We start from the raw sequence: 27,892 nt of genomic DNA, 5'->3' as shown, positions 1-27,892 counted from the left end.
AATGAATCTTCTGTGAATGCATCCTACTGAGTAAGGTACTTACCCCTTAGGAAAACTTCAGATGATTTAGAACATACATCTTCTCATAAGCTTTCAGTAGTATTGTGTTGTCCTTTCAAAACAGGAAAAACACTGGTTTGGCAGAAGTCTCCCTTCTCTGAGGGCAAAAAAAGCCAGAATGGTTAGAAACAGGTGAAAATTTCCTTACTTCGACAATCAGAGATGTCCTCCATATGTTAGCTCAAATACTGCATCTTAGAATGAAAGATGCTTTCTGTGCAATAGCATTATATAATTCACTCTGAAAATCATACCTCCTATTTATTTCCTTGGAAATTACAACAGATATAATGAGCACAACAATTCCAATTCATAAAGCAAATTCTCAGCTACAAAACACTGTTTTTCAGGGTAGTCACCATTATTAGCTATGCATTTTCCCCAGTGTTGAACAAGAGCCTGCATGCTGTGCTAGTGAAAAAACTGTATGGCCACCTGAAACATGGCTTTTCTTTCAAGTTGCTGTTGCCACTGCTGAAACACACCACCCGCTGCCTTACTGAGCTCACATCCACTGTTTGGTTTCCATAAATGTTCGGCAAGCATTGATGAACATCAATGGGAGCCATTTTTTTCTGCACAGAGGAATTAATTTTCACAAGTTTGCTTCATATGCTCTTCTATGTCAGATGTCATTTTATCAGACTGCCCCTCTGCTGTCATCCGCTGCACAGCAACAACACATGATGGAATATTGGCAGGAAGGTTCAACTTCAACTGCCTTACCACCAACATTCACCTCAAACATTGTGAGTCAGCACAATAAAATGGGAGACACTGCTTTCAGAGTAGCATATATCATACATTGCTGGAGGATACCGTTTTACCTACACATATCATGATAGTTTGGTCTTGTGGTATTACTGCCTCACTAGACTGTCTCTGAAAATACTGAGTTTGAGTTACCTAAGCATTTCATTTAACAAGTCTTCATTAATTTTATCTTGTTCTACCGCTCAGGATTTTCATATCAATTTTCCTATTTGCTTAAATTAGCATATACTCTAAGTAGAGTTGTTTGTTGTTATTCTGAGTACACATGGGGGACCTCCTTGAGATATTCTTCTGCTTGGTTGGGGTAGTACTGATACCTCAACTCTCAGTTTTGTTCAAGAGTCTAATGATTTTGTGCACATGGTTTTCTACTGCCGTGGCAGAAATTATTACAACCCTGGGGGAAATCAGGGTAATCCACACTGTTCTGCCTCTGTATTCTAATCCCTGCACTCTGCACTGATTATTCTGTCAATGGAAAAAATAGTTTTTTCAGTTTCTTGGTATGGTCAAATTACTATCCTTTGTTATTCTTTCTCTACTCTGAGCTGTTTTGGTAAGAATAATTTCCAACAACATCTCTCTTTAAAAATAGTCCAAAATAAAATCAGTGCCAATCTCAGAAAGCCCTTTATGCAGTGCTTGTAGTTGTCTTTTGACATACCAGAGGTGTACCCTTACCTACTGAAATTTGCTGTTTTATTGGAAGGAGTCAATATGCACAGAGCTGCTGAACCATGTCCAAGGCCATGCAACTTACACAACTCTAACTAATCCTCCTATTATAGGAGGAGTGCTGTGAAGCTCCTCCTATAATACTGGTGATACGTTATTTCCATTCTGGGAATTCTGAGTATAAATTAGAGTATCCTGACACACTTAGGAGTCTATGCTTATGCATCATTTTTTTAATATCTCAGATTGAACACTGACACAAGTCTTTATCCTCTGTCAGAGAAAATATAAATTAGGCTTGTGCAACTACAAATATATTCATTATTCCAGTGTTACACAATGATCAGAGGTTAATTAATCTGTTTTTCTCTGCTAAATTGCTTTTCTAGAACATGTCCTTTGATATCAGATAGTCTGGTAATGAAGAAAAATTGTAAGACTGTAAGCTGAGATCTTAAAACAGAACTTGATAAAAAGGGAAGGAGGTAGTAACTTACCTTAACACTCCTCTTTTTTCTGAAACCGGAAATCCAGTAAACATGGTAGAGCACTTATGAGCAAGGGAAAAAAAAAAAAATTAAACCTTGAAAAAAAGATACTACTTCCTCTAAAAATTCAGTTCTTGAACAGTAGTGACACCAGATGGTGTATGGGAAGAAACAAAGAAAAAAAAGAAAAAAAAGAAAAATTTAAAGTTACTTGGTTAAAAAGCAGTAAAACTAGACTCTAAAATGCATCTAACCGGCTTCTGCTTCTTGCTTTTTATTACTCTGTCAAAAGACCTTTAGGAGAAATTTTCCAGTACTTGTAATGCATATTTTAATATACAGTTTCTTTTATCAGTGTAAATCCCTTGCTTATTGCTGCCAGTATAAATAAAGTGTGCCTCTTATGCAGCACTACTTAAGTAAATACAGAATTTTAGTATTCATTCGTTTCTGTACCATACCTTTGTTTTACTGACAGAATAGGATCACTTTTTTTCCCAGTTCCATTGGTTGTACTCACTGTCTTTCATTGCTTACTCTATAATCAAGGCATTTATACCAGACTGTTCAATTGCTAGCAAGATTTCTACCTGTAGAACTAGGGTCAATTGTGAACCTCCTGATCACACGGGTTGACACAAACCTAACTAAGAAAACTTGAGTTCAGCATTCAGAATTACAGAACACACAGAACAAAATGCTATTGTAAATCAACGTCTAGCTCACACTCATATATGCTGTACAATTTAGGATATGAAAGGTGTTGCTGTGAGCCCTCTAAGAATTACACATTTTGAAGCTTCAGCATCCCCTTTCTCCCACACTTGAAATGGGCTGATGGAAAACACAATGGGAAACTCTCTCATTTTTGAATTTAATCAGACCCTGGGAGACCTGAAAGCACATTTCTGTTCCTATGATACATGCTTTTTAGCAAATGCTTGGAGTGAGTTCAGCAGGGTGCATGCCTTGCTGTATTGTGCTGTATTCACTCTGGTAAGTCTCAGCAACACTCTGTGTTCCCCAGAGAATTGAATGAGCAACTTCAGTCCTGGAATAATAATTCTCTCTGGTAGCTTGCAAAACCCATTCCAACCAACTGAAATAGAAATGCACATATGCACACACTCAGACTCACGCACTCCAAGGAGAGGCTTAGCAGCCTGTTTGGTGTTCAGAGTCTCAAGTATTCTTCCCCATTTGCTCATACTTCCCTTCAAAGCGATCTGGCATCTTCAAGAATAGAACCAGGAACAAGAAATTTTACACGTGTGATCAGGAGGAAAAGCTTGTGTCAGGGAAGCAGTCCCAGCCTCTGAAATAACACCAAATGTCATGAAGCGAGCTTTTGTGGAAAACTAACCACAGCTTGCAGGTAAAGTAGATGTTTTCGTTCAGCAGCGAGAGTACACGAAGATTCTGTCCTATCATACACAAGTAAACACAATCAGTGCATGCATAGAAGTCAGCTGAACTGAGACCTCACGTGTATTATAAAACTTTTAAGTTTTTGACTCAGCTTTTAGAGCAGCTGGGGGAATGAGCAGTACTCGCCTCTATTCAGCAAGGCTTCAGCGGTTCAGCTGGCCTAGTTACATTGTCTTCAGGGGAATATGACTTACAGTGCCGCTTTTGTCCGCGCTGTTCGTTAAAACAACACATAAAAAAAATCTCAGGGCAAAACAGGCTGTGATGTAAATACTAAACATCAGCTCTGTGTGGCCCAAATGCTCCAGGGAGGTCTCTGAGACTCTTTCTGAAACTCCCATTTTAGAAGCTAAAATTCTGAACAGATGCCCTTCTTGCACATTTGCTTAAGCTTCCTCCTCATAGTGACACTGTATTCAATAGCAACAAAGGGAACATATGACATTTTCCAAAGAGCTGCAGATGTACAATAAATCTGGCATTACTGTCTGATTTTCAATATATCACACCCTTTTATCACTCTTTGTTTTTGGCCTATGTCCACCTCAACTCCTTACTTTCTCCCTAAATCGATCAGCTGCTCCTTTCTTTTGCTCTTCCACTGAATCATCACACCACTTTGTGAGGCAACTTCATTTAAACACTGTTTTTCCCGGCTACAAAACCATCAACAACCTCAGAGACCATTTTACATACTGTTTCCTATTTGATATTTCTAACCACAGTAAATATTTTCTCCAGGACTATGATTTAAGCTATTTTTATACAAGGTCCACTTAGCACAGTTAGTTGTTATCACACATTAACATGGTACTGTTAAGATTTGCCTAAACTGGGCCAGATACGTCAGAGCATATCCCAGGTTCCTAGTTCCCAGCCTTGGGGCTGGAGGGTAAACTGTCCCGGTTATCTCCATTTACAGGACTAGATGCTTTTTGAGCTGCTGTGTCCTCAATATTCAGATGCAATTTCTGTCATAAATTTTGTATTTAGATTATCACATAGTAAATTTTGACCTCTAATTGTGAATACCAGTTTGATTTTTTTTTTGCGAGGGGGGTTGGGGCATACAATTGAAATTGTTTTCACCTACCGTTTTTATACTCTAGTTCTAATGAAGCAATGAAAACTAATTTTTAGTATCAAGTAGATAAAGGCTTGTGAAGGGTGAGTATTAGACCATCTTTATTACATTTGCGCAGTAATTCACTTTCATTTTCCTAATAAAACTTTCCTGAATTGACTGTTATAGCCTTATCTGCCAAGCCAGACTGCTCGCTCTTTTTGTACTAGGTTCCTGCATGAATTCCAGTTTCCTTCCACAATTGCAACATAATGTGTTGAAATGCACTGTGTCTTTAAATTGGAAACTAGAACTGCAGATTTCTGACCATGGCTCTGTCATCCCTCTTCCCTTTTTTTAGAGCTGCAGTGTCTAAACTGGCAATGCAGAGCTATTGAGTGATCCTCTCTGCTGTCTTTTCCACCAGACTGCTGAGTGTTTGCTCATTTTCATCCATAAAAGGCCAGGAGGTCCAAACGTGTCAAAATTGCTTTTTCTTACTTGACAAATTCAAAGTTGAAACTTTTTGCTGAAGGCTTCAGTTTTGTCATGTACATTGAAAGCCTTCAGTTCTAATTTGAAGTCAGTAAATCATGAGAAAATATCAGAGACATAAATGACTAGCAAGGTCATGACTCATTTTTAATGTGAAGCAAACTACTGGCCAATGAAGAAAGCAAACAGCCTGTATGAAGACAAACTTGATTGCTTGTTGAATATACACATAGAATTCAGTGTCTTCACGGCTGAATTATTTCTAGAGACACCTACTGTGCTCTTTATGCTGAAAGATGCTTTCTTATCAAGTAGTACTTTCTGCTGGAGACTGAAATGCTACTCGTGGATTTTCCTAAATGTGAAGCATCAGCAAGGTTTTCTATCCCTGAACACGAAAAATCCAGACAACTCCAGATCTCTGGAGACAGTGGCAGCGGGGAATTTTTCAACAATATCAAGGTTTACAAAGAAAATGCTCCTATTTTAGAGATTTTAGAAATTCTCTGTAGGAGGATAAAAGAAAAGTAAAGACCAATAAAACCCCTGCACAACAGATTTTGATATTACAAGGTTGAATATGCTTTTCTTTAATACTATTTCTTTACTTAGAAAAACACTCTTTTAGTCCGTATCGGAAACATTTTCTGTGAAAACTCATTTCCTCTCTCACAAGAGGTTAATTTATGAGTTAAGAATAAAATTTGCACTAGTGTCAAGGTAAATGACTATACAAAAAAAAAAAAAAAAAAAAAAAAAAACCCTCAGTGAAGGACCCTCATTCAGTGGAAAGCTGTGTAAGACCAACAGTAACACAAGACTATTAATAATGATGTTACGTGATTCTTGTATCAATTCCAGGAAAAACAAACAAACAAACAAACACAACACACACAGAGAAAGAGATTTTCAAGTGGGCAGAGTGACTGCATCTAATTAACATTTCTTATGGATCTCTGCTGTTTTAACAAGTTATTTTGAGGAGACAGTGCTATGTTCCACATAAGAAAGAAGCTTGCTATGTGTTAAGAACCTGTATAGTAAAGAACTAGTTTGCTGCAGATAAACATCTTTTTTTTAAGTCTCAATTTACAGCATGGTATATTCTGGATTCATCGTTAAGCATCATGATCTATAGTTATGCTTTAATAACTGCTCTGAGTTCAGAAAAAGTAGGTAGTAAGGAGGCATATAAACTTTATAATTGGCAAAATATTGCTACTTCAATACCTTGGAAAGTTAAATAAATAAATCTGTGACTCTCTCCAAAGGGAAAATGCTAAGTGGATAAGAACTTAGGGGGGGATGTGAGGTAAGGAAGAGGAACGAAAAGCAAACTAACAACCAAACCAATCAAAAAACCTCAACCACTTGGAAACGCTTTGGGAACTACTTCTCTTGGAACTGAAACTAGAGAATAGCAAAGAGTAATTCAGAGCTAATGCTTTCCTAGTTTAAAAGTCAATGGGGTAGAGCGGACACATTAAAAAAATCAGTATCCATTTCAACCACAAATCTGAAGGAATTTTTCTTAAAGAACACCTGCAAAGACATCTGACACCATGGAAATAAGAGTTTGAAGTAAGTACGTGTTCAAAGAGTAGGAAAAAATGTGTTCATGTGTCAGTCATCTGGGATCCACAATTGGGACGTAACTTCAAAACTTACTGCAACAGTAATACCACACAGTTAATGAAAAAAAAATACATTTCAACTCATTTCCTAATGGGAAACTGTTTGCATATCATGCTATCCAAAGCCAAACCGCTTAAGGCAAGTCAGTATTTCAAACTAGACTCACTACTTGACATTTTTGTTATTTGAGCTGTTTAGTACTTGGAACAGATTATAGAATATAGAGATAAAAAGCTTAGCATTTGTTGTCAAAATTAACTGCTTCTCTGTATCTGCTTCTGCTTGACTAATGAGTGGACTAAAAAGGCTTTGAGTATCCTGCCTACTTAATTGAAAACATGTAAAATCATCTGTCTAGTTACTTGTGGATTCTGAAAATGGTCTGAAACCCAAGTGATCCTACTCTTTTAAATGGCAAGAGAAATGTTTCATATATGTAGCTAAGTGGAAATTTCACATATTAGTTTCAAAACAGTGCTACTAATTTACCTGACATTTTTTGAAAAGGATACATTTGACACTTTGAGTCTCTTGGCAATAGTGCTACGGAATTTTTAGTTCATCAAGAAAGGGAATTCTATAATACTATAATATTACTCAAAAGGTTTATGGTATTTAATACATTTAAATACAGGCAAACAACACTTGATTATAGAATACATTCTCTTCTTCTCAATCAATACGTTATTCTGAAAATTTCTAAAGTAGTTTTATGTTCAAAACAAAATTCTTTCAGGACTTTCATTGTGCAAAAAGTCATTCAACATGGAGTTATTTTCATAGAGAGTCTGGGGTTGGAAGAAGTGTTACTGCCCAGTCCAGTTCCAAACCCCTGTAAATGGGTAGAGTTGCCACCCACCAGCCAAGGCTGCCCAGGGCCTCATCCAACCTGACCTTAAGCCCCCCAGGGATGGAGTACACACTGCTTCCCTGGGAAACCTGCTCCAGTGTCTCACCACCCTCCAAGTGAAGAATTTCTTTCTGACATCTCATCTAAATCTCCTTTCTTTTAGTTAAAAATGATTTCCCCCTTCTCCTAGCACTATCTGCTCATGTAAATAGTCAGCCCTCTTCCTTCCATAAGCTCCCTTTGAGTGCTGGATGGTCATTAGGAGACCTCCCTGGAACTGTCTCTTCTCTGGGTTAAGTAAGCCCAGTTCTCTCAACCTGTCTTCATAGAAGAGGTGCTCCAGCCCTTTGATCATCCTCATGGTCTCCTCTGTACCCGATGGTGCAGGTAGATCTTCACCTTGTAATGGGGGCCCCAGGCCTGAGTACAGTACTGCAGACTCACAAGGGCAGAATAGAGGAAGAAAATCACCTCCCTCGCCCTCCTAGCCAACTCTTGATGCAGCCCAGGACACTGTTGGTCTTTGGCATGTAAGTGCATAGTGTCTGCTCAAGAAAATCTCTTCATTTACCAGAACCTACAAGAGCCAAGAACCCTGCAGCTGTTTTGAGGAGGCAATGCGCAGACAGTAGTGTCAAATGATATTAAGTTCCTACTTATGATCTTGATGAAATATTCACATGCATGAGGTTAACGTGCATAAAACATTCAAAGGATTCAAGTGTAGAATTTATAAGTTGTTACTTCCAGCTTACTGTGCAGACTTTTTGAAATAGAAGAGCAACATTATACCTCACAACATATTTTTTCTTGGTTTTGTGTCAAAACATTAATGATTTGTTTTCAAGTACAAAGTTTCAAGAAATATCTTTTTATATTTTTTCTTGAAATACTTGCTTCAGACATTTCTCAAATAAACATAAGATTATAGCAGTTTACAGCTGTCTGAACTTATGCTGTCTAGACAGCAAGCTGAAATTCAAAGACAGAAATGGGAAATAATCAAACTCTAACTCTGTAAAATTTTTTGCACCTGATTATTACTACAATAGACCAGTCCAATTGGCTTTACTGGACTATTTATGTACAGAGAGTTAAATATTTCAAAGAGTTGTCCATAGGTTTTCAATGTTAGATAAATATTTAGATTCATAGCTTGCAGTTTTTCTTCCTTTGTTTCTTTGTCCACAGCTGCTGTAATGAGGCTTGTTCTCATTTTCTACAGCCTAGGATTGTGCCACCTGTTACTGTCACTGTACTTTCCATCACATGATAGTCATACAGACAGGCGCATGGAGATTTTAATATGTACTTTTGGGAAGGGAACTGGAAAGTATTGAACATCCTGAAAGGTATGATTTCTTCCTGTGATCTCATTAGTACATGTTCCAGTTGAACTTTAATACTACTTTCTAAAACACTAGCCATGTCAAGATGCCCATCACAGATGTGGAGATGCTCCCAGTTTCACTACTGTGTGCAGCAATATAATTAATTCAACCTGAAAAAATTCATATGGCTGTCATATGAAATGACAAACACCAGTAAATGCTCTTCCAACTGTATTCATTTAGATAGCTTGATCGACAACAAATCACTTAAACCATTAATTCAAAAACTGTTACAGTGCAAAATAGAAATATAACCCATTCATGTCTTTGATTTTCACTTTATCACTTTATATCTTTGTGTATTTACATCTTCTCTGACAGTTTCTATCTCCTTATCTTCCATTCTGCTCTATCATCCATTATCTTTATCTGCTCCTTTTCTAGTGTTCCTTTTTCTTACGTTCTTTACAACTTATATTACTGTTACAGCTGCTTCTAGAAACTAGAATCATAGAATAGTGTGTGTTGGAAGGGTTGTTAAAAATCATCTAGTTCCAGTCTCCCCGGCATGGGCAGGGACAACAGCCACGAGACTAATTGCTAAAAACTCCACCCAGCCTGACCTTGAGCACTTATAGGAATGGGGCATTCAGAGCTTCTCTTGTCAATCTCTTTCAGTACCTCACCATCATCAGAGTGAAGAATTTCTTCCTAATGTCTAATTTTAATTGACCCCCTGTTAGTTTAAAGTTCTTACTCCTTGTCCTATCTTAGTAGCAAAGACTGTGCCTATTACTTACTGCTGAAAAGCCCTCTTTCTTTCTCCAAAGCCAAGAAAATACCAGCTCTGTCTCACTATAACAAAATCAGCATAGAAAAATATGTAGTCTTTTCCAACTGCTCTAACTTCCACAGCTAACCTATCACCATCCTCCTTGGGAACAATTTGTTTACATCTGCCTTTTTGATTTAACTGTAAGACAATAAAGCCCTGAGGCATGTCTGTACTTACACCAATTTTGTGTCACTTTATCCCCGCAGAAAACTCCAAAGTTAAAAATCTGAAGATTTTCCCTAAAGGGCTTCTCATTCATCCTTGAAGATACATGTCATCATACTCTTTGTTTCTGGATGAGGGGCAAGCGATACACATTTGTTTGGATGCTTAGTTCAGTCAGATCAACTCTACATCAAGTCAAGATACCGCATACACTACCCAGTGACAGAGAATCAGGAGCTGTTTCTGCTTCTTCCTATAGCTGTACCTCAGTGTGGACTTGAAGCCCAAGTTGTTACTACACATGCTTGTGATATAAGTGGAAAAGACTCACAGCTTCAAGAATTTGCTTGTTGCATCCTTATGCATTCATGAACAGAAGGGTATTTTTTCCCTGATTATTGCAGTCTCAGTACAGCTCATGTAGGCCCTGTTAACTTGTGTATAATCTACTGTTCCTTCCTGATGTACCATGCCCCTGTGACTTAGTTTGTACAGTTCATTTAAAGATCTACACTGCAGCCCTTCAAGGACCACTTAGACACTGCTGACAGATGCACTGCTTCTTGAGTCAGAAAACGTCTTCATCTCAGAGAAAAGTGAACCCCCTTTAACCATCTACAATCAAGAAGCAGGGAGTCAAACAAAGTTACAGTTCCCTTAAACAGCATTGTCTATTCTGCTCATTGAGAAACACATAACATTCCAGTAACCCCACACCGTCAGAGGGGAATCCAAAACCATCAGTGCCTTAAATATAACAGGACATAATTACCCGAACCAGCCAATAGCCTCCTCCTTCTGTAATCCTCCTCTTCAATCTTTTCCTCTGTTTCCAGTGGAAGATGCCCCTGCTCATGGTCTGCTTTGATATGGTACAGCTGTGTAAGCTTAGATCTGAGTGCCATGAAATTAGTAAACCTGTAGAGAACAACTGTGGAAATCTCTTCTGGGTCCTCCACCCATGCATGCTCTAGCTTGAGAGCTGCAACTACTCCGAGGCATGTACCCTTGGCCCTTGCCTGACCTATATACAGGTGTGCTGTGCTTGTCATATTTCCTTGCCTTTTTTAATTGCTGTCTTGGTCTTGGACCTGCCTCATCACTGTTAACCAGTGATCACTAGGCTGTTAACTAAACCTGGCTGCTCCATCCTTCTTATGCTCTATTTTTTTGGGGGGGATGCTGTGTGATTACGCTGTGAGGGTTAAGGAACTGCTCTACCAGCTCAGTTGTCACCCTTGGCTCCCGACTTGCAGTCTCTTGCAAGCAACCCACTCTGTCTCCTAACAAAATCCCTTGGGGTATTAGACCCATCTGTGATGCCAGGCAATATTTTGTCCATATGTGCATCCTGTATCCTTCACTCTATTCTTGTGCCCACACAAGTGCCATTTCTTCACTCTTAAAAGCTTGAGCACTGCAGCATGAGGTAGATGTACAAAGCCATCTGTCATCCTGTGTGCTGCAACTGGAAGAACTAAAGGTGGTATTCCAGATCCCAAAACTATTCAGATGTCAGATTTTCATAGCTGCCCAGCATATGGCCTCCTGGTTATTGGTTTTTTTTTTTGTTTTTTTTTTTTTTCCTTCAGATTGCAGTCTCAGACCACAGGCTCATGGTCCTGTTTCAAATTCTTTTTGATGTTATTGCACATCTTGGTCCCCTCAGTCAGACTATGCACTCATTTTATGTACTTACTGCTGTACGTGGCTGGAGGATGGCATTTTGTGTTGACTGATCAACAATCCCAGTGCTATCAGCTTTGTGACCAACTGAACTCACCAGAAACAGGGCCTTCTGAGTTTCCCCGAGGTCAGCAGGAACGCTTCCATCAGGACTAGATGTTGTAGAAACCATTACATGCAGCAACTGTTTTCACTCTGACCGGTACTACTAAGGGAAATATTAGAGACTAACGTTCCAAACTGCTCAGAAAGAAGAACAAAATGGAGTTATCTGCAATATAATGCGCACATTACAGTTAGAAAAAAAAGAATAGACATCCAGTGACAGGAAAGCCTCCTCACAGTATTTTCAATAACACATTAGTGGGTATATAAATAGATACGTACATTTCATAATTGCCTTCATATATTCGTATAGGAAAAGCAAAAACTGCTGCTGGAAATAACGAGCTCTTAAGAAAAATACTTTCACACTGAGTGGTTTTACCATAACCATTCATTTTAAATGAATAAATTGGAAGCAATCTGTATTAACTTGGTGTTCTATCTATTTATTTATTTATTTATTTGTCATCATCTTTAGATTTTGGTATCGTGAACTGAATGAAGAAATAAGCTCCATTTTAATCTAGACACTATGAAACCTCTGCCACATTCACACTTGCACAGTGAAAGTACAGATATTGCATGCATTCTGACCATCTGGATCCTAGGGCTGTGTTTACATACCTATCGATGTGGGACAGCAGTCCTAAAAATGGGCTAAAAGGAAAGCAGGGTTTTGTGCTTACAAACTCAAACTGAGACACCCACAAGGAGCAATAACCAAGAGACTGCTAAATGATGGGTTTATGCCTGAAAAATCTGACACTGAAATATAACAGCTGTGTGTAAGATATAGGAACATGTCACTCAGCATTAATCCCCCATTGCAAAGCACATCTCAGTGTGTCAGGCATGGGCTTACGGAGCTTGCCTGAATAGAGACATATTTAATTACTTTCTGAAAAGATACCAAAGATACCAAAGAGAATGATAGAATTGCAGAGAAACCTCGAAGACCTGAAGAACTTCAGAAACTAATTCTTTCATAAAGTCAACAGTTTATTCATACATTTGCCATTTGTAACATGTTTTAAAGCGGACTTTCCTTTGAAGTGATAGCCTTATTTTTATTTTTTCTTTCTGAGGCAATCTGTGCACAAGTACAAAAAACTTCTAACTCAAAGCGTCAAACATAAACAAATTACCTTTATTTTGTTTTGTTATTGATTAAAAATATGGAACATATTAAATTGAGGCAGTGCTGTCTTCTGCAAAAAAGAGAGAATATTTCCTGGGGGATTAGTAGTTTACGTGTAACCGTAGGCTTACTTTGAGTGATATACCTACCGTGAAGGATAAGATGAATGCTAAAATATCTCCATTTACATATTCACTCTGTGAACAAAGTGACTTTAGCCTCGCTGCAGAACACCCAAATGCAATTTTCTGTTTGATTTAAAGAGAAATTCCTGTATTTGAGGAAAGCTTGAGGGGAGAAAGACTAGCTTCTCTCTAAAACCTAAGGCAGTAAAGCCAAATATCTCCAGGCCGTATCAGTGGAGTTCAATATTTGATCAGGTGATTAATACCAGAAAAAGCCACTGTGTTACAGAAAGGAAAAAAATCTGCTGATAATCTTCCTAAACAACAGAACAAGTGGCTTGCCAAGAGCAAAGAAGCTTGGGGCACAAGCAAAATAACATTCAAGATTTCATACCTGGATTCTAGGTCCTAACAGCAGATGGTCTTCCGTGACGTTCTTACTTAATGTCACCAAAATATTAAGAGCTTTCAAAGTGTTCTCTCTGGAAACATTAAAAATATTAACAATTTATTTGCATTTCATACTGAATTTTTTCAAACATCATTAAGAAATTGATTAAAATGCAGCTTAGTTTGGCTGTGAGTCAGATTATATGGAGAGAAATGATATTTCACTCTTCTTTCTCTTCCAACTGTGGAAAGAGCAGTACAGTGAGATAAGCAAAGTGACAGGAACAGGCTCTTGGCTCTAGTCCATATGTATGGGGTGAAAACAGCCTGAGCTATTGGCCTGGTAATTATTTAGAGTAGGGTGCAGCAAGGAGGCAGATTGTAGATTTTTAATCTTTCATATTGCAGTCTGGGGCAGCAATGTAACAGTTCTGTGCTTGGGGCAAAGCTACAGTTGACTTAAAAGCCAACAAAGTCCAACTGTCCTGTGTATAACAGATTGGCCAAGCTCTTAGTGCAGATTTACACCATGGGCTATAACAGTGAAGACTGAACTGTAGTGCTATTCGTTAGTTTAAAATCACAACTTTCTTAGACATAAGCCTGCTAAAATATACATTTTCAATGTGGAAAACAAATGCAGGTTTAATCAAGGACAATTAGATGAGCTGCAAAATTGTAATAGGCTAGAATGTGGTTTTCAACTTTAGACACCTGGCTACAGAATCAGTCTTATTCTATTTCTGCTTTTGAGAATGTTGCCATTTGTCTTTTTGCAATAACCCAATTTCAAAAGAGAAGTAGAGCCAGCTTCCCTTTCAGAACCATCTTATGATTAGCCAGTAGAAAAATGGCTATTTTTCCATGGAAAAAGAAAAAGAGACAGAGTTAAAATTTGTGTGTTATTATTTGGCAAACAAAACAGGGAAGCTCACAGCAAGAGCCATGAGGAGGTTGCCTGTATCTCTCCCATCTCAGTTTCTAGACTAAAGGTCACTGCTGCTCTTGGAGTCTCCTTGAATTAGTGGAGTTTTAGGAAAACCTCACTGCAAACTTGGAAGCCTAGAATATTTCCAGTCCCTAGAAAGCAGGAACTTGCAGTCAGGTTCTTGTCATTAGCAATTCCTATGGGAAAAACAAAATGCTCAAAACAAAACAAAACAAAAACTCCAAAAAAAAAACAAAAAAAAAAACCAATCCCAAGAAACCCTAGAGGCTGAACTTCCTCACTCATTAAGTGGTATCTACAATTGGGTTTTGTTACCACCGTCTGAGCGTGGCTATTTGAGTCAGTGGAATTTTATGTCACCACATTTTTATCTTTTCATTACTTTTTTTGTAAGTGGGGGAAGGGATAGCTATTTTATATTGTGATCAGTTATATCCTTTCTGGATATACTGACTTTTTTTAAAAAAGACATTATTCCTCATTTCTTAAACTTTTTCATATCATTTATGCTTACATTGACTTAGAACAAGTATTTCCATGCTTCAACACACCGTCCAGATAAAGTCCAAATCTCTCATTCCACATATGCATCTCAGTAGTCAAATATTCTACAAAACACTACTGGTACCACAAGATACCTTGAGAAAGCTTATATACTTCAATTTTTCTTTCTCTTTTCTTTTTTCCATTTTCTGCAGTGACTTCCACTGACAGCTTCTGAGAGTGTTTTCTTTAACATGATGTTGCTGTCTCTTCCTGCAGCATCTGAAATATCAAACAAATATGTTACATTTCATGTTTCAGCAATATTACTTTCATTACCCAAACACCACAGTTTCCACCTGTTCCTGACAATTTATTTCCTGCATTTACGTTATTGACAATCCTGTCATTTCTTCTCTTAACTCGCTTCTTGCACAGACCCAAATCCAGATGGCAATCCTGTGCATTTCTGGCATTCTCTTTTGCCATCTTTGTCATGATTTCTAATGAAGGCCAAACTTCTATAAGAAATGAGAAAATGGGACAAATTATATCTAAGCCCTGTTAGCAGCTGCTACTATTCAAGAAGACAGCTGTAAAAGGAGCAGAATCAACTAGAAGTAGATGGAGACTGTGGACTGAAGGAGCAACTGATTTATTTCTCAATATTTACCTCTGAAGATTTTTGTATTTTTCCTTTTTTCTCTTTCCCATGGAAACTTCTGCCCTTCTCTACAAACTTGCAAGCCTACATTCTATTTCTGTTCTTATCCTCCACTTCTTTCATACAGTAAGTTCATTTCTCTACTGTATTTATTACCATCAGGTTTTATGCCTTGTCTCTGGGTACACAGATTTATTTCTGCCATTATAAAAACTGCCCCACTTGTTCCAAGATTATCTGTCAGTCCTGAATTGTTAGAGCAATATTTCTACTCTCATATTTTATCACGTTCCCACACGAATTATCTGTAGTCTTCAGAACCAATCATCTATGAGATCTATCTTGTGACACCCAACATTAAGCGTTACCAAAGAATAGCACACCTTTGGCATGTACTATGTGCAGGAATCTGGTGTCTTCTCCCTCTATTTCTGGAGTTGTTTCCTTACTAGCTGATTTTGTTTTTTGTTTTATGTAACCTGAAAGAAAAAAAAAAAAAAAGAAAATCATGGAAATTTTTGTTATTAAAGCACTCCTTCACATGGCTGTAAACATTCCTGCTTAGATCAGGGTTTTTTTACTGCTTGAGCAATAGGGACAATTAGCTAAGATCAGAGATTTCTCTCAGCAACTACTCTTCTGTCTTATCACAAAGCTCTGGCATCCTGTCCTACAGGTAGTGAATGTCCTTAGCTCCTGGAAAAGTGACACTCCATTCTCATCCTGGCTGAGATATACAAATGCTTTTTTTTTTCAGTCCCCCACTCCCCCCAGCCCCCTCCCACTGACCCTTGACAGTCTTTCCCTTTATTTAGGCTGTCGACTGTTAGATCCTGTCAGTCTTTAATCATAGACAGGATTTCTATTTACTGTCTTATGAACTACAACTAAACTTGACAAAGATTTTTGTCAGAATCTGACAGGCTCTGCAACGAAAAATACTGCAAACTGCAACCAGAATAAACATCCAAGTCCTTACCTGAAGGATATAAACCAGCCCACCCCACTCCTACTGTTCGACAGTTTCATCTTTGATTTCAGCATGTATGATGTTTGCCAGTAGTACTTGGGATGTCATCTTGGGTGACTCATTTGTAAGCTGATGATTCACCCTCTGCAGGACGATCCTTTCCCCAGCAGGTTAGCTGGCCACCTGAGATGTCCACTGACAGGGTACTCCAACAGATGTCCCACTTCCCTGGGAAAAGTCCAATAAATTCTTCTTGTGCTAGACCTTAACCAATCATCCCATATTACATTCCAGCACATTAAAACCATGAACTGCTATTAAATGAAGCTATAAATTAGAAATAATTTATCGTTTTCTGGTCAGACATATAAGATACAAAAGGGAGAAAATATCAGCAAGGCCCACGTGAAAAGGAATCCAAGTGTGATATATTTACCAGCCGAAAGAGGGCCTTGATATTGTGTACTTGCAGAATTTCATTCAAAACTGACCCTTGAAGAGATGCCTCAAAGAAACCTGCAATAAAAATGAAAATCCTTATTTTTCTATATGGTAAAAGATCTGGAATAATTTATTTCAGAAGACTGGGACAGCTGGATGATTCTGGCACCTTTTTAGACACATAAAGATTCTGGAACTTTATTAGTATCCCTTTTTCTGTTACAGTGGTTATTTCTGTAAGTTAATAAATAAATAACTAGAAATTCCTCTTTTTGCTAGTGCTACGATTTCTGTACTGTGTATATTCCCAACCACCTTTAATGAATATACTTGGCTGTTGGCAGCTCTATGTATACACTGTTGAGCTGGATGTGTGGTTTATTATTCTTTTTTCCTGGTTATAATTTGAATGCCCATGAGTACGTGTTGTAGTTCTCTCACATGTGCACGTTTTCACTCTTAGAGTCCAGGGAGAAAGTGTTCTGTGACTGCAATTCATTTGCATGTGTTTTAAAATAATAGAAATAAAATAAAATCACAGAAACACTATGTTTCAAGTTATGATGGGATCAGAGCTTGGATTCTCAGCTGGCTGATTTAAACAGGCTCAGCAATAAGAGGCTACTTACTCTTACTTAAATACTTACTTATTCAGTAAGACTGAAAGGGCTTTTTTTGCAGATTTGAGGAGGAGCAGAAGGTCTCACTACTCTGTTCTACTGTTCTACTCTTACACTGAATAAGAGACCATGCCAGTGTGCCACTGCTAGCCCTACCTGCTGAAGGCACCCTCAAAGTGTGACACGAATATAGAGACAGAATACAGCTGTACAAACATGTGCCAAAGTTTTCTTTGACACTAAGTTGCCTGTCTTTAAAAATTTGACATCATAAATATTAATGAAGCACCTGCTTTCTGATGTAGAAAACCTATCTTGTAACTGAAACCCCATAGACAACAGCACGATTTTGCTGCAGTTGCAGCGGTTTAACTAGAACTAATACTAGCTTTCCATTCTGTAATCTTCTAGTCAAACATAATTTTGTTAATGTTGAGGTTCAAATGGCAATATCTCTCCTAGATACATGAAGATTTCCTCACCTTCATAACCTCTCGTTCTTTGCCTGTTCTGGCACAACTCTGGTGGTGCAGTTGTCCAGTGTCAGAAAAGTCTGCAGTGTTGTCCCTTTCACTGCCTCTCCTGTAAAAACAGGGAAATAAATTCATGATATTTTGGTTAATATAAGGACTACAATTATTTGATTAAAATTACAATTATTTTGTGAGCACAGCAATGAAAATGGGAATTAGCACAATGAAAAGTAGCATAGCAGATTAAAATAACAACAAAAATAAAAACTGTACATGTAAAGAGACAGAGAGTAAAAATGGTTTATAATGGAAGTCAAATAAAATGTAATTGGGTTTCAGGAAGTCTGAATGTGATAAGAAGGATTTTTGCATTGAAACATGTGTTTCCATTTAGCAGTCAGCATCCATAATTGCAAATGGCCATTTAAGTTCATATGAGCTTAGGAAAAGATTCACATTCCTAATTTAAAATTAGCTAAAATATGCTGAGAGCTTTCAGATTGCAATTTGGTCCTCAGAATTAGCTGAAAAAAATTATTTGGCAAGGGTTTCTTGATTTTTCAGAGATGTGTTTAACTACAGGGGATGCCTTTGTAAGGTGTCAGCCACTGGCAAATGATGTGATAAACTCCAGAAAAGGACCTATGTTAACTAAAGAACTTTTAGAGCACTGATGAAAGTGCTAACAGTGAATGTAAACAAGTTATGTATATCTTTGCTAAAGGCTCTTTTCATTTCTGATTACTTTCTCCATTTTGTTCTTGACAGAAAAAAAACCTCCGTATTTATTTGATATGAAGCATAATTGGTTTATAGTACAAGGCTATAAAATCCGTATATATATATATGTAAAAGGAATTGAAAAGTTACATTTTTGCTGTCTAAAAGAAACACTGCATTCACACTTATCTGTAAAACATGCCAACAACAGCAAGGCACAGTAAGATTTCATATATGCCATATTTTTTCAGATAATATTAAAAATTTAATATTAAAAATTTCATATATATTTTTTCAGATTTTATTAAAATATGAACACTGGTAAAATAGGAATTAAAAACCAAATTCACCAGAAAGATTGGAATTTGTGAAGTTCATCAACTACAATAACCAGTCAGCAGTGGAGCAGATGGATATCCCTGTCTACATCAAAAAATAATGAGGTATTGGTCTCCCTACTGCAAAAGCTTATCGTTGTTATCATAGCTACCATAGTATTATAACACTGTTACAGTGATAGAAATATCACCACAGTGTAGAGAATTCCTAAACCCAGAGCTCTTAGAAATTTGATTTTTATGGCACTTGGCAGAATAAAAGAGAAAGTATTACATAACAGATGCCAATCCTTTTCAACGTGTGCTAAAATGTGCTAATGACATAACCGAGCAAAGGAAGAAGGATGGTATTTTAGGCTTGAAACTAATTGGAAAAGAAAAATTAAAGGAAAAAAAAAAAAAAAGACAGCATTGTAACGAAAGTAACTGTGATGTGTGGAATATCTGGGGTGTAGAATCTGATCAAATGCAGAATTCCAGAGATATAAATGTGTTAGCTCTGTAGTGAAAATGTGCATTACTTCTAATTTTTGTTTTTAATTTTTTTTAAGCCCTTCCTTCAGCTAAAGACAAATCAACGTTGCAAGTATGTAATCATTTACTGAGAATCACAGAATCACAGAGTGGCCCAGGTTGGAAGGGACCTCAAGGATCATGAAGCTCCAACTGCCTGCCACAGGCAAGGCCACCAACCTCCCCATTTAATACTAGACTAGAATGAGTAAATAAAACCAGTTATTCTTAGCAGTCTGTAGGGTTGTATTGATTGGTTTGTAATGCCACAACCACACCTAAAGTAAAATTGGTCTTACAAAAACCTGTAGGGCTCATTAGCATACAGTAATCTAGCTACCTAATACCCTGAAAGCCACTTAAACCACATCAAAAGTTAGTTTTTAAGTTGTTAAAGTGGTTGTTTTATAATTGCCCATTGTATGGGTGTTTTTATATTTAGAATGCTTCTTTTATAGATGTTTATAATAGCACGAATACCTTTCTGCCAACAGCTACCAAGATTATAGACCACCAGAGCTGATGGCAAGGTAGATCCCTGAAAGCTTAAAAAACAAGCAAACAAACAGAACACAGTGTGAAGAAATATACAGAAAAAAACAAGTCAAATAGCACTGAAGGCTTTGTTTTCAGGTTGGCTGTTTTTTTTTAAGCCTCTGGAAAAGAAACACTACTACTCTATAAGGAATTTTTATAAATTCCATTCCAATGAACACAAAATGGGAGGGTTAAGCAGGAAATTGCCTGTATGTCTTCACACCAAATATAACCTCAGCACATAAAAATTGAACTACGCAAATCACACTAAAGACAACCTGATGTTAGGGTATGATTCAGTATAGATAGCTAAATATAATGCACTCCTGAATTAACACATCTGTGTTTTTTCAGTTAAGATCTTTCCTTTTTTTTTTTTTTAGTAAAGTTGTTCTGAATAAAATATGAATTCCATAGCATATAGTTTATGCTAGAACTTCATTTTAAGTCAAAATTACTATCAGTTATTCTACTTAAGAAGAAAGTTATTATTTAAGTTCTTTCTGTATAATTATTTATTTATATGTACACATACTCAAAAGTATCATTCCAGCCCTTCAAACAAATGAAAAAGTAGTTTTTCATGACTAAGTCAATCCGTTAATTTGTTCTCAGCATTCAGCCATACAGTTCCATTCCTCCCTTGTTTCTTATGTTTTCATAACACAATTCTCAGCTTTCAGTCAGATCCCATATTTATTCATTGAGTTTTGTGGTATTTGATATGTCAGTTATTTTTTTCTCACAACAAAATGAAGAAAAAAAAGCAATTCTTACCTTATTTCATCTTATCCCTCTTGGCAGAATTATACACTGCATAGTTCGAAGTCTTTAAAATAATTATCATTCACATAAATTTATCATTTAACTTCTAGATACTTGAGAAGTAAACTCTTCATACCTTCATTTTGTCAGCTTCCATACCTTGACTCTTTCAGACTGCTTCAGGAAACATCACATTCAGAATGGTGAATCTGGGAATATTTTCTTCTTCTTCCGTAAGGTTCCCGGAGTCTTCAGTGAAGATTCAACCCTAATAAAAATAATTCCAGAGCTATTTACCACTGCTTTTTGGGTGTGAGTATCGGAAAGACATGTGTTGCTCCCTGCCCCAACAAGGTTAGGTGATATTTCTGCTCAAAAAAAAGCCTTGTAAGAACTCAATTGTAAAGCAAATCATATTGCCTTACATATCCTCCACAGGGATGGCAATTATTCTCAAATTGGATCTCCGTCTGTATTTTAAACTCCTTCAGTTTTGTTGTATAACTTCTTAATTATATCCTTGGAGATAGGGAGTGTGTTTTACACAGAAGTCATATTGTCTTCAGCTCCTGCTCAAAAACTAACTTTTCATGTGATGCTTCTCTCGCACGCTTCCAAATACTGATTTTTTTTTTTATAACGCTTTCTTTTTTCCACTTCCTCAGCTGACCTCTGTATGTAGAACTGCTGTGAAAACCATCTCTCTTCGCAGCAGTCATTGCTCAGGGGAGAAACATTTATTTTACGACCATTTTCCTAGCAAAACCAGAGAGCTTATTTCTGTGGCTGAGAATTTGCACTAGCATCTAGGCTTCATCACAGATGATTCCACATTTAACTACAAACATACACTAATCCCAGCTACTTTGGTCAATTAGGTGAGAGTTCTAGAGCATTGGCTTCTAAATCCGTCACCCAGCCACAATGAATGTCTATTTGAAGCTGGCAGGATTGCCACCTTCAGCTATCAGTTCAGCTGTTCCATTCAATCTTGCCCATTTCCATGAAGGGCCTTAAAGTATCATACAAACCCATGATCCACACCAGTCTTAATTCAGCCTAAGTGCAAGCAGGTTTCTCCTATAGATCCCCAGTGCATAGAAACGTAGTCTTTAAATCTTTTAGATTTTAGAAAAGTCATATTCTGATTTGCTCACAATATTCTAAAATCACTTATTACTAGCTCACTTAATTTTGATTAACTCTTGAATGTAAAAATAAGTTTGCTTTCTGTTGCTTTAGTTTGACTCCAGAGCAGCAAATGCAAAAATATACAACCTTAATATATAGCTCTTTTTACCTGGGCAGTTAAACAAAATTTGTAAAGCACATATCAGTGTAAATCTGACCAGTGTAAATATCTGACTAGACATTTTACAGGAGTAAAGCCTGCACTCATTTAGAAAATTCATTGTTAAAGCAGATCCATGTAATGAAACAACTCGTGCTGCTGTTCATCTCCTGCTACTGACACAGCGGTGAATGGTAAAATAATCTCAGTTAAACACAGGGAGAGAATACAATATTGATGTTCATCCTGAAATCAATGGAAATCTTGTCAGAAATGAAATTATTAACAACAGCAATGTGAGACTGGAAGTAATGGAAATGTGCCTTTATCTGTTCCACGTAGTGTCCTGTTCAATAATCAATTTTGTGTCCTACTCTTGTTTTAAAGTTGCTGTGGTTGGCTTATCATCTGGGCATCTTTAGATGGCTGTATAGCTATTTTCTTACCAGCCTATTGTTCAAGTTATTTAACTGAGGACTGCCTATAGGGGAGGTCATTATCATATGAACACCTTCAAAGAGAGTTTCGACCATTCTCCAGCCCATTTGAATTATATAGTGTATTTAATCAACAGAAAGGCTGAGGAGACTTTCATTTAGACTAACCCTTGAGACAAATTTATATACTACATCCAGGCCTAGGCCACCAACACAGGAAGGATGTAGAGCTGTTCAAACAGATCCAGAGGAGGACCACAAAGATGGTCAGAGAGCTTTTCTTCTATGAGGAAAGTTTAAGGGAGTTGGGCTTGTTCAGTCTAGAGAAAAAAAGACTCCAAGGGGAACACAATTGCACACTTCCAGTATTTGAAAGGAGCTTTTAGGCAGGAGTAGGAGGAAATTTTTGCATGATCTAATAGTGATAGGACAAGGGGCTTTAAACTGAAAGAAGGGAAATTTGAGCTAGATGTTGGGAAAAAATTCTTTACTCAGAGGGTGATGAAGCACTGGAACAGGTTGCCCAGAGATATCATGAAGTTCAAGGTCAGGTTGGATGGGGCACTGGGCAGAACCTGAGTTAGTGGTTGGCAACTAACCAACCAACCAAGGGGATTGGAATTCAATGATCTTCAAGGTTTCTTCTGACATAAGCTATTCTACGATCCTATGATTCCGGACACAGAACAAATTAAGATTAGAAGTATATAGTGTTAATTTAAACTACTGAAACTCTTCCCCTTATCACCAGAAGAAAATTTTGTCCTTTAATTTTAAGACATGGGAATGGTTTTTATCCAAGCCAGCATTGCATGTACATATAGCTATGTCTGCAATGAAAAGTGCACCTTCCCCTGGGCACAGACTCTGGTCTTATATTCATGAAGTGCAGACTGGCTTCAGTCTGTTTTCTGAAATCTTTAAAGAACACGATCCCAGCCTTGTCTAGACTTCTAGGTGCCTGTGGTCCCAAGAGACTGTAATTACTTCTCTTTCTTTGCATTTTCTTTGCCTCTATAGCCTCCTGAAGGGAGAAAATGCAGAGGTGCTGGTCTTTTTTCCCTGGTCACCCAGAATTTTCCCTGGTCAATGACAGAACGTACAAGAACAGCACAAAAATGCACCAGAAAGACTGCGGAGTCTCCTTCTCTGGGGTTATTCAAGATCCATCTGAATGCCTACCTGTGAGACCTGCTTTTGGGAAATGCTTCAGCAGAGGGTTGGTTTTGATGATCTTAAAAGGTCTTTTTCAATTGCTACAATTCTGTGATTCTGTGATGCACATCGCAGCTACATATAGCATAAAATTCAGGGTTTACTTCATTTCACATCATGAAGTGTGACACAAGTTCCTTCGATAAACACATATATGAGCCAAAAGCCTGTTGAATCCATGAAGGTCAGATGGAAAGAGAACCTGCCACATGCTGGTCATCATCAGTCTCACACAGTGGGAAAGATACCTGAACTGAACTGTCACCAGACCAACACCTGGACCTTGCCCTGGGGGAAAACACCATTTTCTTCACTCAAAAGAGGGCCCAGGGACAAAACAGCATTTGTTAAACTACCAGAGAACTGGAATACATCTGTGAACCAAGTTTTCAGATGGTGCAGACCTTTAGGTTAACATTTCTTTCTCTATTTGACAGAGTCGGATGGTAGTTGTGAAAATGAGAAGTGACAGATGGTAATGCAATTCTTTAAAAATAAACAGTGGTTGTCTTCAAATTGCTTTTCTAAAATCCTAAACACCTCCAGCTGGTGATCTAAATATAACCATTACAATAAAAACTACAAACAAACGTAAATTAAAAGAACACCAATCCCGAGCAAAAGTTTCAAGTCTTATTAAAAATTATTTCATACTGCTTCTATTGACATCCAACTCTTATACTTCATTCTGCATTTATGGATATTTTATGTTCCTGATCAGTTTTAAATAAAATCCTATTACAAATATAAACATATATATATATTGAACTAATAGTATCATATCACTGAAACAATGGCAAAATAGTGTTCAGCAATTTAGGCTATTAGTTCCCTAAAAAGGAATAAGTAGAGTCCAAATAATGTGTTCTTAAAACGAGAAATTCTTTTCATATTCTTTACTTGACTTTTTCCTCAATCCTATACAAAGAAAAAGTCTACTGAAATATGATGTAAGAGTGACAGCCATGATATTCTCTCTGGACTCTGAAAACCTCAAGTGACATACCTAGTTATGGATTCATCTTTAACATAATATAAAGAAGTAAATAAGGAAAATATTCTTGGTGAGTATGCATATCTCTCTAAATTTTTACTTGTCAACTAAGTACCTATTAAATTATTCAGTTACAAGACTTATAAAAACTCTAAGGATCCAACTTAAGTTATAATACAAAAGTTGTGAGTAAAAAGTGAGTTGTAAGTCAAAATGTAAATCTTATCCAGATAAACAAGCACATCTACAAGATACAACTACAATAAACTCACTTTTTTTTCCACAGAAATCTGTTAATTTGCATGATTGAAATAATGTAGAAACAGCTTTTTTTGTGTGCACAAAAAAAACTCTTCTACTGTAGTTTTAACTCCAGCTGTAAAACACTGAGTTCTAAAAATGAAAATATTTATAAATATTTATTCCAGCCAGAAAGAGAAATGTGAAACAAAGAATAAATTCATCTCCTATCTTTTGTGTAGCACACAGATGTAAAATTACATTTCCTGACTCTTTGCGGTATTATTGACTCCTTTACTGAGTAGACGAACAATCACAGAATGTCAGGGATTGGAAGGGACCTCGAAAGATCATCCCCTGCTACAGAAACATCCCTTCTATTTAAGTGAAGCATGATATCAAGTAGTGGACACACTTCACAGAATTAAAAAAGAACTTTTACAAATGATTGGTCAAAAAATAATTTAAGCACCCTATGGCACCAAATACAGTTAGCTTTCCTTTACTTATTTCAATTGAATCACATAATGAAAAGTACTCTTGCGCTCCTTCATGCTCCATATTAATCTTTTAAGTGAATTTTACTGAAATTTCAGCTCATCTACATTCTTAAGATCATCTGAATGGATGGATACAATTAGAGTTTTGCTTTGTTTCTTTTGTAACAGATAGAGCTCTGGAAAATTTTGTGAGTTTTTATAGAAGTGTCATTTAGAATAGGTAGACCACTGCATTTCTTCATACTGAACAACTGCTCACTTAGAAAGAACAGAAGGAATATCTGAAACTCTCACAATGTCTAAGATCAATGCGTGGAGTAGATACTTGGGGTGGGGGTGAGATGGAGAGCTTTGAAGAAAGGGAGATGTGCGGGCAGCACATCTCAGATCATCTCGGAGGAGAAAAGTGAGCATAACTGTTCTGCAGGCTAGAGGTAGGTGTTGAAATTTGGAGAAAAGCTCAGATTTGATGCATTCCCCAGTCTTCACTGTTTTGCTTTATCAAGCTTACCCACCTGACTGTTCAGATGTTTCCAGCACTGTTTTGATGTTTTGGGGCAATGCTGCACAGTTAGCAAGTTAACTAACTTAGATGTACTGAAATCTGTGACTTGATGTTCTAATACCTTGTCACGGGCTCAATGACAGGTAATTCACTTGTACAGATTAGTCTGAAAACCAATTCAGTTTTGAAACATTCTGCTCAATTTTGAGTGCAAAGAATGTGGCCATTCAGGGCTTCCTTTTTATCAACAGGAGGGGAGGGGAGGGGAATAAACAGTATCCTTAAGACTTCCTCTGAGTCAGAACAGAATAACAGAGGAACTGGAAAAAGTCTATTTATGCTGTAAGATGAGACAATAATTTATGAAAAATGTGGGTCTCTGTGAAACAGAATTTGCAGATTATTGGAGACAAATGCTTACTAAAATTTAACAGTCACACTTCCTTTCTTTATGTTTGTTTTTATCTTAGTACAGTTGCAATGAATTACATTTTGTTTTCTTTCCTCTTAATAGCTAGGAATATGATTATCCCCCAGAGAAAATCTTTCAAACAAACTGCATAAAAACACTTCTGAGGCAATGGTGTCTTTGAACTATTGTGTAAGCATGTTAATGTGCTTCTGTATCAACAGATAAAGATAGAAGTGTGTGGTCAGAGAGGCCAGAGTTGTTTACAAAGACACGCTGGGGACTAACAAACAACCTATTCACTAATATAAATCAAGAACTGGTAAACTAAAAAATAAAATCCCCTTCAAAGACATCAGAGGAATTACATTTGGTGCATTTATTTATTATTCAATAGAATATAGGAAATGTAGTAATCAGTTTTGAAGAGAATGAGGTTTGTCCAGATGAATCTTTTAAAGATATATTTTTCCACCCCATTAGTATCTCCAGCTGCAGAGCTGTGATCATAGGATATCAGAAAAAAGAATCAAATACACCTTATAATTCCAGAAACATTTGGAAAATAAAGCCAGTTAAATAATGTAGAAATATAGTAATCTAATATGTAAATAGATTACAAAATAATTCCACTTCTGAACCTACTTCTTTATACAGTCAGTGAGTTTGTCCACTCAAATGTAATAATTCTAGCTTACTTATTATTAAAGTAAGTAGTGTTCTCTACTGAACAGCAAGAATGATAAAAAAAGATTTAACCTCAGGCTGGTACTGCACCATCATCATAGCTTTAACTAACGGTATGCGCATTCATATAGCCATGCTAAATACACTTACCTAGAGAAAGTGATGGATAGTGCAAGTGAGATAGGATTCCCTGAGGTCTCTGTGATCTCAAACAAGCATCCTTTCTTCATTTGTCCCCTGTTTGGATCCTCTCTGGCCTTTATCTTTCAGTTCCCTGTCCAGGCATAATTCTGGAACCTGACCTTGCTCTTGCCGAAGTATGCTTATCTGAACTTCCACCCAGCTCCAGGCTCCAGGACGGTGATGGAGATCCAGCGCTGAGTCTTTGTTTCCATAAGCCATACCTTCAGGAGTAGAGACAGACCTCTTGCCAGTGAGCATACGACTCCCCTCTTAAGCAAGATGCTCCTATTCTGTTATACCCTTCTGTTCGACTCCCAGCAGACATTCTACCAGTCAGACTATCTCTGCCTTCCTCAATTTGCTGAGCAGGACTCTGCAGCATGTTGGCCAGGGTGCTTATTCACCGAGCTTAGAAGTTTCCTAACTGACTCAGCTCAAGTTTCACGTATTTTCTCAGTAACACCAGACCTATGAGAAGTAAAGGCCTTCTGCAGTCATCCTCTCTCTTGGCTTTTAAGAGTGACCCTTGCAAACTGTTAGAGGAGCTAAGAGACTCTGAGTGTATAAATATTTATGCTGTAGTCTGACAAATACTAAAAATAACTTGAACCTAAAGATTCTCCAGTCTTATCTGATTTATAGAATTAAAACCATCCCTTACCCCTGGCTAATAAAAATCTCCAGCAATTGTATCTTTATTCTGACAGTGAGCCAC

The 27,892-nt window shown here is 37.3% G+C and overlaps 1 long non-coding RNA gene across 1 annotated transcript; it reads right to left on the bottom strand.

The window, feature by feature from the left end:
• Window positions 1–138: 138 nt before the first annotated feature.
• On the bottom strand, window positions 139–11,610 carry LOC122179671. Its single transcript, XR_006178793.1, has 3 exons — window positions 11,583–11,610; window positions 2,007–2,059; window positions 139–157 (listed from the first exon to the last, which is right to left on the bottom strand). It is a non-coding gene; the product is annotated as an uncharacterized LOC122179671 (long non-coding RNA).
• Window positions 11,611–27,892: the final 16,282 nt, after the last annotated feature.

The sequence above is a fragment of the Lagopus leucura genome, unplaced genomic scaffold (genome assembly GCF_019238085.1).
Source record: "Lagopus leucura isolate 7727_CA_CO unplaced genomic scaffold, USGS_WTPT01 Super-Scaffold_100004, whole genome shotgun sequence".
NCBI classification, from domain to species: Eukaryota; Metazoa; Chordata; class Aves; order Galliformes; family Phasianidae; genus Lagopus; species Lagopus leucura.
This window is presented reverse-complemented; position numbering and strand designations above follow the sequence as displayed.